Genomic DNA, 16,220 nt, shown 5'->3' on the forward strand with positions numbered 1-16,220 from the left:
AACAATTACAGCACGGAAACAGGCCATTAGGCCCTTCTAGTCCGCACCGAACCAAACACCCCTTTCTAGTCCCACCTCCCTGCACAATGCCCATAACCCTCCATCTTCTTCTCATCCATATACCCGTCCAACCTTTTCTTAAATAATACAATTGACTCCGCCGCCACTATTTCTCCCGGAAGATCATTCCACACGGCTACCACTCTCTGAGTAAAGAAGTTCCCCCTCATGTTACCTCTAAACCTCTGCTCCTTAATTCTTAACTCATGTCCTCTTGTTTTAATCTTTCCTCCTCTTAACGGAAATAGTCTATCCACATCCACTCTGTCTATCCCTTTCATAATCTTAAATACTTCTATCAAATCCCCTCTCAACCTTCTACGCTCCAAAGAATAAAGACCTAAACTGTCCAATCTCTCCCTATACTCTAGATGCTTAAACCCAGGTAACATTCTGGTAAACCTTCTCTGCACTCTCTCCACTCTGTTTATATCCTTCCTATAATTAGCCGACCAGAACTGCACACAGAACTCCAAATTAGGACGCACCAACGTCTTATACAATCTCAACATCACCTCCCAACTCCTATATTCCATGCAATGATTGATAAAGGCCAGCATACTAAAAGCCTTCTTCACCACCCTATTCACATGAGTTTCTACCTTCAGGGAACGATGTACCGTTACTCCTAAATCTTTCTGCTCTTCTGTATTCCTCAATGCTCTCCCATATACCACGTATGTCCTATTCTGATTCTGATTCCCCTATCACTATAGCTTGCCTCTTCTCCTCCCTTCCCTTCTTAGCCACAGGGTCAGACCCCATGTCAGAGACCTGATAACTGAGGCTTGTCCCTGGTAGGCAAACCCCCCCACAACCCCAACCACAGTATTCAAAAATTATTCAGGGCAATGGCCATAAGGGTCCCCTGCCCTGCCCTCCCTGCCTGTTTCCTTTCCCTCTCCTGACTGTCACCCATCTACCCTCCTCCTGCCTCCTAGACAAAAAAAATGGTTTTGCATAGTCAAGAAGGGCCAAAGGGGCCTGTTTCTGTGCTGTAATGTTCTATGATTCTAACAAATAAAAAAAAAACCAAGATTTTGATTTCCATCCCACTGAAGCTTGTTATAAGCCCTGCAGTGCCAAACCCTGTTTAAGAAGTTGGGTTGAAGGAAGAACCAAATCACATAATTTAAGGATAAACATTCTGTATCTTACGAGTTGCCATGAAAATCTTTCAAAGCTTATTCACAGTTATTTGACAGCAGTTCAAATCAGATTATTAGTTTAAAATTCTACATATTTAAAGGTTAATTATGAATCACAGATCAGAAAAAGACTTAAAGCATTTAAAGCACCTGCTGCAAAAAAATTTGCAGTTAAGGGTGTTCTGATCTTTAGGTCCAGATTTCAGATTTATTGTCATAGTACATACATGACATCACATACAACCAAGATTCCTTTTTCCTGCAGGCCCAGCAGATTTACCACTAATTGGCAGGGCAAAAAATAAACTGCACACAACTTGAACATGCAAACATTCAAAAGAAAAGTAAACAGGTAATGAATGTAAACAAACTGTGGAATGCAGGGAGAGCAAAGAAAAATCAATAAAGTGCATAAGTAAAAATCCTTAAATTAGTGCTTGATTGTGTTTGTTGCTGAATTTGATGGTGAAGGGTTAGTAGATGTTCCTGAACCTGGTGGTGAGAGTCTTATGGTACCTATACCTCTTTTCTGATGGCAGTAGCACAAACAGAGCATGTGCTGTGTGGCGTGGGTCTTTGATGATCATTGCTGCCCTCTGACAGCAGTGTTCACTGTAGATGCACTCAATAGTGGGGAGGGTTTTCCTTGTAATGTCCTAGGCTGTGTCCACTGCCTTTTGGAGGGCTTTACACTCACAGGTATTGGTTTTCCCATACCAGACAGTGATGCAGCCAGTCAGCACACTTTCCACCACACCTCTGTAGAAATCTGCCAGGGTTTCTGATGTCATACCAAGCTCCTGAGGAAGTAGAGGTGCTGATGTGCTTTTTTCATGCTGCCATTGGTGTGTTGGGTCCAGGAAAGATCCTCTGAGATAGTAACTCCCAAGGACCTAACTGAGCTCACCCTCTCCATCTCTAATTCCCCCAATGATCACTGGATTGTATACCCTCTGGCTTTCCTTTCCTGAAGTTTTTGTGACATTGAGTACAAGGTTGTTATTGGTGCACCATTCAGCCAAGTTTTCAATCTCAATCCTGTTTGCTGAGTCATCGCCTTTATACAGAAACTGTAAACAATTAAGATATAACAGAGCAATATTTACCTACAGAGGTGGTGAACCACTTGGAACAAAGCAAAAAATAAGAAAACTACATTCAAAGTGACATTTTATTTCCGCTGACTCTCAATACGGCATTGAGATGTGGTTCCCAGTGGTGTGAGCAGTCTCTCAATACTGCATTGAGATGTGGTGCCCAGTGGTGTGAGCAGTCTCTCAATACTGCATTGGAATATGGTTCCCAATGGTGTGAGCAGTCTTTCAATATGGCATTGAGATTGGGTGTGGCCATGCGAAGGACTTAGACAGATGTGTTTTGGTTGAGCTCTCTGTGAAGAATTCTAAATGGACGGTCAAAACTTGACAATCAAGATTTTCTTCATAAAAAAATGGATTAAACTAGTATGAAAATTGAAGAAGTTCCTCTTCAACTGGAAGCATCAGGTGAAAGTCCAAAAGGGAGCAGTGCAAAAATGGCAATGGGATCGGTGGAACCAGGTAAAACTGGGGAGTCAGGTCAAAAGTTGAGCATTATCCTGGAAAAAAAATGGGGAATTTCAGCAACTGAAATGGTGATGAGAGACATGACAGAGAAAATTACCGAAAAAAAAAGATTGTTGAAGACCTCTCATGGAGAGAATGGGTCGAGCAGAGAGTGAACCGATGAAAACACATGAAAAACTTGAGGCTTTGGAAAAAAAAACACAAAGAATGGGAGTTGGATAAACAAGGATTGCTGAACAAAATTGACGATATGGAGAACTTTAATCACCAGGAACAATGCCCAAATCATTGGACTGAAGGAAGGAATCAAGGGAAGAGACCCAGTGAACATTTTTCAAAAAATGGATCCACAAGTGTTGGAAGATGACTAATTTGGAGAAAAACTGCACATCGAGAGAGCTCACTGAATACTCAGACCCAAAAGATATGACAATCAGAAAACAAGACCAGTTCTGATGAGACTTTTAAGCTACTAAGTATGGGAAATAATTCTGGGAGCAGCATATGATTATTCTAAGCAGAATAATGGCTAAGCTGAGAATGATCATGAAAAGTGTAAGGTAAAACATCATGAGATGGGAATGTGTAGGGAGTTACCCTGTACAGGGCAGTAACAAGAAGGGGAGGTGTCCTTGTACTCCTGTTAGGTAAAACATCATGAGATGGGAATGTACAGGGCTGTAACAAGATGTGAATGCATCCTTGTACTTACAAGATAAGAGAGACATTGATGGATTGAGAGGCAGGAAGCTAGCAGGGAAAGGATAGCAACAGTTTTAGTCATTGGACAAGAAATGATATGATGATGTTCTAAGCACATATCCAAGGGTATAAAAAAATCACCATTTTGCTGATAACGGCAGAATGCATTCTCCGACTAACATGTTTAGTCGCAAGTGTTACAATCCGGTAATAAAGAACAAAGAACCCTGATTTCGACTCAGCCTGGTGTTTGTCTCACTCATTCATGAACAAAGCAGACCTAACAATTTGGTGACCCCGACGTGATGGGTGAGTGAACACTGGACGACGGTTTCTGTTTTTTCTGACAATCATCTCTGCCGGCTGATAAAAAGGTCCAGAGAAGCCTGTTTTAACAAAATTCTCTTTTTTTTTAAAATCTTTATGATTGTCAGTAAGAACTGGAGATCGGACAAATTAGACGACCACAATTGAAGGTCGCATGCCAGGATTGTAACACGTAAGTGATTACAGACAAGATAAAAGTCCTTAAGGTGTTTGAATGACATTTATTAAGTGCTTCGCAAGAAACTACTAGAGTTTAAAAGTCTTTATTGTGTCGTTGCAAAGTCCAATAGAGTGAGAAGGTGGTCTATAAACAATTGAGGACCTGAGTTTTCTGCCCTAAACTGGTTATTAAGAGGAGAAATCTCCCACGTGAAGGTTGGGCTTTGAAAGAAAACAAAGGTTCAGGCTTATTGGCCTCAATTGTATCTGAGAGACTGACTTATAAATGTCCGGTAGGTATGATAATGTCTGTACACTTGAGAAGTTAAGAATTTATTTCCCCAATTCGCCGTGGTGGAATACCACAGCAGACACTAGAGACCTTGAGACAACAAAAAAAGTACTCAGGGACGCCTGCCTGGTGAACAAGAACGACGACAGAAGGCTGCGACAGCTGTGTCCGGATCAGGTAGGAGATATTAATGAAAAAGCTGATAAACTCCTAAGAGACACCCGGTTTATTCGAAATACTTTTGATAAGTTAAATGAGGGTATTCCCAACATCACCAAGGAGATAAAGTTACGTAAATTCATAGATTGGTACAGGGAAACAGGACAAAAGTATAGCCCAAATATTTGGTTTTCTAGTTGTAATTTAACTTTCAGACCCCTTTGGGAAAACAGAGAGTGGAAAACGAGCAATCAGAGTATACAGGACAGCCTGAAGTCAATTGGAGGACAAGACTTAGAGACTGTTCCTTTAAAAGATATTAGTCATCCAGCTTGCAAGGAGACATTTTTAAAAGCAATTTTCGTTGACATAGATCCCCTAAACGGACAAGAACCTAAATTAAAACAGGCATTAGAAAGCGGTCCCGCAGCTATGGCTGTACAGTTGCCTGCTAAGACTTTTGACCAAGTTATTAAGGAAATTAATCAGGAATTAGAGGAGCGAAATACCAGTAATGCGGCATTGGAAAAACAAAAAATGCTCCGAAAATGTGTAGACCGCTGGAGGAAGAGGGGTTGGTTACCCGGGGGCACTGAGATGTTCCTGAAAGGTGAGGGAAAAAAAAAATTTTTAAAACGTAGAGGCTTAGATAAGCTGGAAGAAACAAAACACAGAAGGGAAAGGAAAAGTGCCTGTTTCCAGTTTCCAGCCACGAAGTGTCCGGGTTTGCTCTCTCCCTCCCTCTTTTCACCCTCCCCCCTCTCTCTTCTCTCCCCCCCTCTCTCTTCTCTCCCCCTCTCTCTCTTCTCCCCCCCCCTCCTCTCTCACCCACTCCCCCTCCCAATCCCAATCTGTGGCGGTGCTGCCCTGAAATCCCCAGGTTGGGCAGGGCAGAGAAATACAATTTGGTTTTAATTTTGTGCCCACAATTCCAGCTCCGCATCAAATGGGATCCTGTTTTATCCTCTCTCCCTCCCTCTTTCCCGCACCCCCACCATTGCGGGATCAGGGCAGACATTGTGGGCTGACGTGTAGCTCACTCGAGGTGGGAGGGAAGGAAGGAGTGATAGTTCCCAGTGGTGGGAGACCCAATCTGATCCAGACCAGTGATCACAGGATGAGAACCTTTTAAAACCTTTGAAACGAAAGTGTTAATCTGAAGACTTTTCTCCCAGTGGGGCCAGTGCAAGGCATTTTCTCTCTCTATCTCTTGTGCTCTGTGTATCTGCCTCTCTATCTCTTTCTCTCGCTATGCTCTCTCTCTCTCTCTCTCTCTCTCTCTCTCTCTCTCATAGTCTCTGGATGTATGTGATGTCATGTATGTACTCTGACAATAAATCATTTATAAGTGAGTCTTATACAATTAAACAAAACGGGACACAGAAAACAAAATCTTTAATCGCGAGTCAGCAAAAAAGAGGGTGAGAGACAAGGAGATTCAGTACCGCGATGTCCTAGCTCTATTTGAAGAATTTGGTCTCCCTGATAACCCACCTATTATGGCCCCTGTAGAAATTGCTTGTAGACCCCCGCCCTATGCATATGTGGAGTCACAAGGTGCCCCTGGCACCCCAGATGGGATCCTGGAGTCACGTCCCTTATATCCAGATATTGAGACACTGGGGTGTGACAAGAACCTCGGGAATAGGGACACATCAGACGAGGTACAGGCCCCTTTAATAAAAATAGAAGGGGGAGTAATAGATGTAGAGACCCCTCTGGAGTCCAAGAAAATAGAAAAGGAGTTAGAGATACAGAAATGGAACATGAAAAAGGTTCAGGATAACATTAAAAAATTAAACAGAGATATTAATGTGCTGGGGCAGATCAGTGAGGATCAAAAAGAATTAATGGTAGGTGTATTGAAGGAAGTGGAAAAGATAACTACAACACTGTCAGGAGAAATTAAAGCTGAAGGAATGGTAATAGGAGTAAAGGACGAAAAGTGTAGTACAGATGAGGAAACGAGATACGATCCACCATGGGAGGAAAGTAGAAGGAAAAGACTCGGGAGGGAGAAAAATAGACATGCCTACCTGGACATAGTTAGGACAAAAGAGAAAGATGTGAAACAACTAAACTATGGCCGAAAAGATTATCTTAGAGATGAACCTGACCAATATGCCTTTGACCCTGAGACATTGGAAGCTGATAGGGACAGTGACAGTGACGAAGAAGAGTCAGAACAAGGTGGGATAAATAAATGCATGCCAAGAGTAAAGAAGGAGCAGAAATCCCCAAAATTGAGATATCAATGCCCATTACTGATCACGGGACGGGGAACTCAAAAATATGTACCCTGGTCACGAATGGACTTAGAGAGTTTAATGAAAAAACTACCTCCGTTGAGTAATGGGGCTAGTCCATGGATTTCTTGTTTTGAGCGAGAAACCTGCCAAGAACAATTAGCACTAGCAGATGTCAGAACTATCATGATAAAATTAAAGGCAGAAGGGGCCCTGAAGCAAATAGAGAAAATTGTAAGAAGCAGTAAATTGGGGGATGAAATAGAATTTAACCCACTTCGGAATAAATTTTGGGAAGCACTTAGAGAAACATTTCCTACACCCTATAGTTTGGATGCCTTGGTAACCCTTCAACTAAAGGAAGGAGAGACTGCACACGAGTATTTCACTCGAGCATGGGACTTATGGGAAACAGGGACTGGAGAAAGACCCGACCACAGCCCCTTAGGAAGGGCTCACTTTCGTAATGGGATAATAAACGGACTACCTGCTACGGTTCAAGCAAAATTAAGGGACATTGTGGGAGTAGAGACAATGTCAGAGGATTTGTGGAAAAGACACCTGACACATGCAATCAAACGACATCGTCAATCAGAGCATGCTAAGTCAGAAAGTGCGTCCCAGAAGGAGGTGGACAAAACAACCGATAAATTGGTGAGAGCCATAGAACATATAGGGGTTAAATTAGCGGCCCAACAGATAGTCCCACAGGTCATGGGGCCAGTGATAAATCCGGGACCCCAAGTAAGAAATGGTTGGGAAAGACAGCTAGGTACAATGTATAGAGGGGAACATGCAGTATGCTGGTACTGCCAAAATCCTGGACACTACCAGCGGAACTGTCCGGAGGCTGGGAGAGCAAGGGGAAAAAGATTACCCTCTATTAGAGGCTATCGGGGAAGAGGAGGAAACTTAAGAGGACAAGCAAGGGGTAGGGGTGGACACATTGATGGGCCCCAGAGAATCGGGGGGTGGCAGAGTGATCAACAAGTCCAGGCACCTCAGTGTAATGACTATATTGAGGAAGGTGCTGAATTTGATTATTGACGGTGCCCAGGAGAATCAAAAATCACGCCTCCCTGGGAGCCACCAAAAATTTGGGGGACGGTAAATGGAGAAAAAATTGAATTTATGGTTGACACAGGGGCAGCAGTTACGACAGTGATTAAAAAACCCCCAGGGAGCACATTTTCGGGCAAAACATTATCTACAATAGGATTCTCCGGGATAAGGGAAACACAGCCCTATACAGATAACATCAACATGACATTTGGACGACAAAGGGTTAAAACGCCTGTCCTGGTTGTGCCAAGTTGCCCCATTAATTTATTAGCAAGGGACATTCTTACCAAACTAGGAATAACCATACAATGTTCTGAGAAGGGCCTTCGGTTAACATACCCAGGGGATACAATAAGAAGGGGAGGACAGTTTATAGTAATGACCCCATCTAACGCTTCAGAAGACTCTGTGGAGGTTAGTATTTTCTGGAGTCGGCTACTGTATGATGAACCAGGCCCAGGGCTGATTAAACAGTTTTTTGAGTGGAGGGCCAGTATTCCTCGGTATGGGGATTACCATTATCCACTAGATCCTATGCATGTTACATTAAACTACACCATCCACCCGGACCAGGAATATGAGGAGAGGTGGGACTCTCTAAAAGAAGGGAAGACAGAAACGATACATTGTCCATTTATCTTTGTAGGTAAGGAGGGAATAGCTGCTATGGTTGTCATGACAGAAGAACAAATGGAGTGGTTCTGCTTAGGAGTAGAAAGTGTGCCTCATGTGACCTTGGGTATTGCCAAAGATCATCACGCTCGACAGCTGGGTCCGATGGTAAAGGAAGCGATAGGGTGTGAATACAGGCAGACAGAAATCCCGGGATATTCCACCTCGGAGGGAGGAAAATTTGTCAGACTGAATATTGAAGCATGGGACCAGGTAGTGAATGAGAAAGTAGAAAGAGACCGAGCCATAGAAGGAGAAAATATTGATCACAGAGACTCAGACAAATATCTTTCTAATCTGAGTCCACATATATGGACAACGGGGCCCTATGATGTGGGAGTAATAAAAGGAGAGGTATTTCTAGAATTGGCCAACCCCGGGCAGAAACCAATATGGAGAAAACAATACCGCTTGTCGCCCAGTCAGGAGGAGGGTATTAAAGGAACGATAGAAGGGTTAATGGAGTCAGGGGTTTTAAGGGCGGCACCTGACAGTATGTGGAACACGCCCATCATGCCTGTTCCCAAACAGGGTAGAAAAGACTGGAGGATGGTACACAACCTCCGGGAGATTAACTTGGCTACCAAGACCATCGGGAGACCAGTCCCAGACCCATATGTAGCACTTAGGGCTCTGAGTCCGGAGCACGAATACTATACTGTCATTGATCTGGCAAACGCATTCTTCTGCTTGAAATTAGCTGAGGAATGCCAAGACTGGTTCACTTTCACTTACCAAGCACATCGGTACACATACACTAGATTACCTCAGGGTTATAAGGACAGTCCAGGACTGTTCAATCAGGCCCTTAGCGAAATCCTAATGAAATTAAAGCTCCCGGAAGATGTTACACTGATTCAGTATGTAGACGACCTACTATTAGCAGGGAAAACGCCACATGGGTGCCTGACAGGGCAGCCAAACAGGTTACTGGTTATCATGAACATATACAGGGGATGATTTTGAGGTCCCATAACAAAAAAAATGAATCTGAAACTAAGGAGACTTGTAGCAGATTGAATGACTACACAGATGAGTTTTGTGGAGGAAGAGTGCTGTACAACTGGCTCCCCGCTAACTGGGATGGTCGGTGTGCTCTAGTAACCCTTAATGCGCCAGTGCTGATTGTCAAAAGGCAGGAGGGAGACGAGGATTCCCTAGAATTGCGCCACACAGAGAGTTGGCTGTGGAGAAAAAGGAGGAGTGTTGGACTCTTGGGGCCGGGAGGAAGGAACCCTGATGGGGTATGGATTGATGCCATTGGCCAAGCCCGGAATATTCCGGACGAATTTAAATTAGCCGATGAGATTGCAGCTGGGTTTGAAAGCTTTCCTGTTTTTAGTGCAATTTTTCCCATCACTGTAAATAAGAATGTTAATAGGATCAACCTTATTCACTATAATGTCCAGCGCCTTGCAAATTTGACCAGGGACGTTGTTGAGGCAATACATCAACAACTGTCAGAAACTTCCCTTATGACACTTCAGAATAGGATAGCGATTGATATGGTCCTGGCAGAGAAAGGTGGAGTGTGTGCTATGTTTGGAGATCTATGCTGCACTTCTATCTCTAATAACACAGGGCCAGATGGATCACTCACTAAGGGGTTAACGAAACTTAGGGCATTGGCGAAAGAATTAAAAGCCCAGTCTGGAGTCTCCAATCCTGTTTTATCCTGGTTACAGGGAGTGTTTGGGAGATGGAGCACATTGTTAGGACAACTTTTGCTGGGTTTGTTCATTTCTGTATCAATTTTTATCACTTGTGGCTGTTGTTGTATTCCATGCATTCGAACGCTGGTCACGAGGACCATAGAGACAGCCTTTGCTGACCGTGATGAACTGCCTCCGAAATATCAAGCTGTGCAGGCTGTGGAGCAAGACTATCTCACATTACAGGAGACGGAGAAAGTTGCTGAGATCGATCTGGAGTCTGAAGGGGAATGTGATGGGAAGGAGGGATTGTGAATTAGATTGTTACACATATAATTTTAACCTTGCTTGTAACCTAAATATTATAACCTTGATTGTAGAACAAATATTATAACATTGATTGTAACACAAACATTATTAATTAGATTGTAGACCATATGTTAACTTGGGAATTTACTAATGTACGGGGGGTTAGCTAGTTTTTTGCTTGGGGGCAAATGGGATGAAACTTGTAAACGGGCAATGGGATCGGGGTGACGGATGGGGGGTGTACGCAAAGGAGGGTTGGGGGAGCCCTCGCCCACCAGCCGAACTGCCCTGTGAACAGAACCCGTATAGAGCTTGGCAATAATAGGCGAACTAATGTAACGCGGTGGTAGCATAGTCAGGGCGAGATTGTCCTCTAAAGAGGACAAAGGAGGGATTGTAAGGTAAAACATCATGAGATGGGAATGTGTAGGGAGTTACCCTGTACAGGGCAGTAACAAGAAGGGGAGGTGTCCTTGTACTCCTGTTAGGTAAAACATCATGAGATGGGAATGTACAGGGTTGTAACAAGATGTGAATGCATCCTTGTACTTACAAGATAAGAGAGACATTGATGGATTGAGAGGCAGGAAGCTAGCAGGGAAAGGATAGCAACAGTTTTAGTCATTGGACAAGTAATGATATGATGATGTTCTAAGCACATATCCAAGGGTATAAAAAAATCACCATTTTGCTGATAACGGCAGAATGCATTCTCCGACTAACATGTTTAGTCGCAAGTGTTACAATCCGGTAATAAAGAACAAAGAACCCTGATTTCGACTCAGCCTGGTGTTTGTCTCACTCATTCATGAACAAAGCAGACCTAACAAAAGTTACCATTTTTTTGTCCCTAGACTTTAGCCCGACTTGATAAGCTAAAAATAAAAGAATTTGAAGATGTGAAAAGATGTGCTAAAAACTTGAAATACTCATTGACCTATCCCACGACTTTGAGGGTTGACGTAGTAGAAGGGAACCAGCGATTTTTCAAGACTGAGAATGAGGTGGAAGGTGGATGTGTTAAACCAGAATGTTGAGACCCAAACCCTCCCAGAAATCTTTCAACTGCTATAATTACAGTGCTACCAAAGAAAGGTAGAGATCCATTAAATACCTCATCATACAGACTGATATCACTTCTGAATGCAGACTATAAAATTCTAGCAAAAGCACGAGCCAACAGACTGGGTGAATATTTACCAAAATTAATACATCCAGATCAGGTGGGTCTTGTTAAAGGAAGTCATTCTTCAAACAGACAGGTAGATTATTCAATAGAATACACATGGCAAAAATCAAGGTTGAATCCAAACAACTATTTCTTTAAATGCAGAAAAAGCATTTCATCAATTAGAATGATCTTTCTTATTTAAAAGACTAGAAAATTTGGTGTAAGTAGAACATTTATAAATTGGATAAAAAAAACTGTCACAAGCCACAAGCTAAAATTATAACCAATAACCAAATGTCACCTATTTTTCCCTCAAGTAGACAGGGGTGTCCCTATCGCCAGCTCTACTCATCCTAGCTATTGAATTTCTGGCAGAGATAAGAAGGGATCCAAATATTAAGGGCTTCAAAGTTGGACAAGAAGAACATAAAATTAGTTTATTTGCTGATTATGTGCAATTAGTTTATATGACTGACCCAGTTGAATCCACTGATAAGGTTGCAAACAATATTAGAAAAATATGGAAGAATATCAGGATAAAAATGTGGCACAAACCTGGCTTCACCTAAAAGTAGTGAGATGGAACAAACAATTTGGCTGAGGAACACACCTAAATTTCTAACTAGGATGTATTTTGCACTTCAAAATGAACGTGCAAAACCAGGATTACAGAGATCAAGAAAGAGAGATGGGAGTTGGATTTAGGAGTTGCAATAATGGAAAGATGCTGGTCTGATTGATGTTTGGATAGCATGACATCAATTAAGGTACAGGGAGTTAGAGAGAGAGTTCAAAAGAAGGATTACAAAGGGAGTAATCTCTAGATTATTGCCTATGTCACGTGACAGTGAGAGCAGGAATAGAATGAGGTGAAGGATAAATGCATGGCTGAAAGGGTGGAGCAAGAGGCAGGGATTCAAGTTTCTGCATCACTGGGACCTTTTTGGGGGTAGATATGAGCTGTACAGAAAGGACAGGTTGCACTTGAATCCCAAGGGGACCAGGATCCTGGCGGGGATATTTGCTAAGGCTGCTCAGGAAGCTTTAAACTAGAATGGTTTGGGGGAGGGAACCAAATGGAAGAGAACAGCAAGGAGGAGGTTAGATTGCAAACAGAGAAAGCTTGTAGACAGTGTTTGAGGGTGGAAGGGCAGGTGATAGAGAAGGGAGATGATCAGTATGAAGATAATAGAAAAAAGAACATAATAGTTGATTGTAAAGATAGGGACAAATAGAGTAAAAAGTGAGAAATCTCTGAAATGCATAAATTTTAATGCTAAGCATTCTAAGGAAGGTGGATGAGCTGAAGGTATGGATTGACGCTTGGCAGTATGACATGGTAGCGATTAGTAAAACATGGTTGTAGGAAGGATGTGATTGGCAGCTAACTATTCCTGGATTTCATCGCTTTAGGTGTGATAGAATCGGAGGGACAAGAGGGGGCGGTGTTGCATTGCTTGTCAGAGAAAATATTACAGCAGTGCTTAGGCAGGATAGATTAGAGGACTTGTGGAATTGAGGAATGGGAAAGTGGTAGTTAGACTTAAAGTGGTGTATTATCGACCACCTAATGAGAAACGAGAACTAGAGGAGCAAATTTGTAGGGAGATAGCATATATTTGTAATAAGCACAGGGCTGTGAAAGTGGGAGATTTTAATTTTCCACATATAGATTGGGAAATCCATTCTGTGAACAGGCTGGATAGATTGAAGTTTGTAAAATGTGTGCAAGATAGGTTTTTTTTGCAGCAATACATAGAGGTACCAACTAGTGAAGGGGTAGTGTTGGATCTACTGTTGGGGAATGAAATAGGTCAGGTGACTGAAGTATGTGTTGGGGAGCACTTCAGGTCCAGTGTCATTAGCTTCAATGTAATTATGGAAAGGGATAGGCCAGGTCTTAGGGTTGAGGTTTTTGAGTGGGGGAAAAGCTAAATTTGAGGAGATGAGAAAGAAATCACGAGTAGATTGGGACAATTTGTTTTATGGGCAGTATGTAGTAAAGAAATGGAGGTCTTTTAAAGGTGAGATTTTGAGGGTACATAATCTATGTTCCTGTCAGGTTAAAAGGCAGGGTCAAAAGTTTGAGAGAGCCTGGTTTTCAAGGGATATTGGAAACTTGGTTCGAAAAAAGAGGTAGACCTACAATAAATATAAGAAACAAGGAAAAAAGATGTTCGGAGAATACATTGAGTGTAAAAAGAATCTTAAGAAAGAAATTAGAAAAGCTAAAATAAGGTTCAAGGTGGCTATAGCAAGCAGAGTGAAAATAAATCCAAAAGGTTTCTATAAATATGTTAATAGCAAAAGGAGAGTATGGGATAAAATTGGTCCCTTAGAGAATCAGAGCGGAAAACTGTGTGTGGAGCCAAGAGATGGGGGAGATCTTGAACAATTTATTTTCTTCAATATTCAATAAGGAGAAGGATATTGTGCAGGGTAAAGGAAGCAAAGAGGATAATTATGGAAGCTAAAGTGATTTTAAAAATGGGAAGCATATAAAGACAGATAAGTCTCCAGGTCCTAACAGGATTTTCCCCAGGACCTTAAGAGAAGTTAGTTAGGAAATAGCAGAGGCTCTGACAGTGATTTTTCAAATGTTATTAGAGATGGGTATAGTGCCGGAGGATTGGCGTATTGGTAATGTAGTTTCTTTGTTTAAAAAGGGTTCGAAGAGCAAGCCTAGCAATTATTGGCCTGTAAGTTTCACATTTGAAGTAAGTAAATTAATGGAAAGCGTTCTTAGAGATAATATATACAAATATCTGGAGAGACAGGGTCTGATCAGGAATACTCAAAACAGATTTGTGTGTTGAAAGTCATATTTGACCATCTTGTTGAATTTTTTGACTAGGAATGTTGATGAGGGTAGAGCAGTGGATGTTGTCTATACTAAAGCCTTCGATAAGGTACTGCATGGAAGGTTATTTAGGAAGATTCAGTCATTAGGTTTTAATTTTGAGATAGTTAAATGGATTCAACAGTGGCTTAAAGGGAGGGATATGCCAGAGAGTCGTAGTGGATAAATTTCTGTCAGCCTGGAGGCCGGCGACAAGCAGTGTGCCTCAGGGATCTGTATTGAGTCCTTTGCTGTCTGTCATATATATTAATGATGGGGTGGTAAATTGGATTAGTCAATATGCAGATGAAACTAAAATAGGTGTAATGATGGATAATGAAGAAGGTTTTCAAAGATTGCAGAAGAATTTGGACTGCCTAGAAGAGTGGGCTGAAAGATGGCAGATGGAGTTTAATGCTGATAAGTGTGAAGTGCTTCATTTTGGAGGGAATACTCAAAATAGGACATGTGTAGCAAATGGGAGGGAATTGAGGAATGCAGTGGAGAGAAAGATCGAGGAATAATGCTGCATCGTTTCCTGAAGGAAGAAGCACATGTGGATAGGGTGAAGAAGGTTTTCAGTATGCTGGCCTTTATAAATAAAAGCATAGAATACAGGAGTTGGAAAGTGATGTTGAGACTGTTCAAGGCATTGTTAAGGCCAAATCTTGAGTACTGTGTGCATTTCTGGACACCGAATTATAGGAAGGACATCAACAAGGCAGAGAGAGTGCAGAGAAGATTTACAAATATGTTACCTGGGTTTCAGAATATAGATTGCAAAGAAAGATTGAGCAAATTGGATTTTTATTCATTGGAGCGTAGAAGGATGAGAAGGGATTTGATAGAGGTATTTAACATTATGAGAGGGATAGATAATTGATGTGGATAGGCTTGAGTAGGAGAGATTGAAACAAGAGGTCATGAGTTAAAGAGTTAAGGGGCAAAAGTTTAAAGTAACATGAGGGGGAACTTCTTTACTCAGAGAGTGGTAGCTATATGGAATGAGCTTCCGGGAGAAGTAGTGGCGGCAGGGTCCATTTAGTCATTTAAGGAAAAATTGGATAGGTTTATGGATGGGAGGGGAATGGAGGACTATGGGCAAGGTGCAGGTAGGTGGGACTAGAGGAAAGTACTAGGTTCAGTGCGGACTAGAAAGGCCAAAATGGCCGGTTTCCATGCTGTAATTGTTATATGGTTATAAATGCAAGATACGGATTAGCACGATATAATTTTCTACACCAATTATACCTCTCACCACAGAAATTACATAAATCAATCAGAAATATCAGAGATGTGTTTTAGAGATGGAATAGAAATAGGAATGTTTGTACATGGTACATGGTCGCGTGTGAAGGCGGGATTTTACTAAAACATTAATATGGATAACAGGGGTGGCCTTTGTGGAAGACCCAAAGCTTTATCTTATGGGAAACTTTATTGAAATAAGAATACACTAACCAAATTCCAAATTTTATTTGTTAAAATAGCCTTATCTGTGGCTAAGAAATGTATTGAAATAACTTGGAAATCTGACTCCCCTCTGCAGAGAGCACAATGGAAGACAGATGAACAGTTGTATTCCTATGGTGGCTGGGGGGAGAGAAAAAAAAAATCACATATAATCTAAAGAACAAGTATGACGTTTTTATAAAAATAAGGCAACTGTATTTGCATTATATAGGAGCTCAAATATATATATTTTTTTAAAAAGGTGCTATTATTGTAAAAATATCAGTGACCTCCCCAATGGAGACTCCTTTTTTAAGGCCAACTGTAAGCCCTGACAGTGTATGGATTTATACTGTGAAGAGGATGGGGGGGGTGGGTGGAGGGAAGAGAAGCAGTTGTTGTGTT

General features: G+C 41.8%; 1 protein-coding gene across 1 annotated transcript in view; it reads right to left on the reverse strand.

The window, feature by feature from the left end:
• The window catches only part of nol6 (nucleolar protein 6 (RNA-associated)), a 160,800-nt gene that overhangs the window by 64,412 nt on the left and 80,168 nt on the right, over window positions 1-16,220 (reverse strand). The window lies entirely within an intron of this gene.

Source organism: Narcine bancroftii, chromosome 3, assembly GCF_036971445.1.
Source record: "Narcine bancroftii isolate sNarBan1 chromosome 3, sNarBan1.hap1, whole genome shotgun sequence".
Taxonomy (NCBI): Eukaryota; Metazoa; Chordata; class Chondrichthyes; order Torpediniformes; family Narcinidae; genus Narcine; species Narcine bancroftii.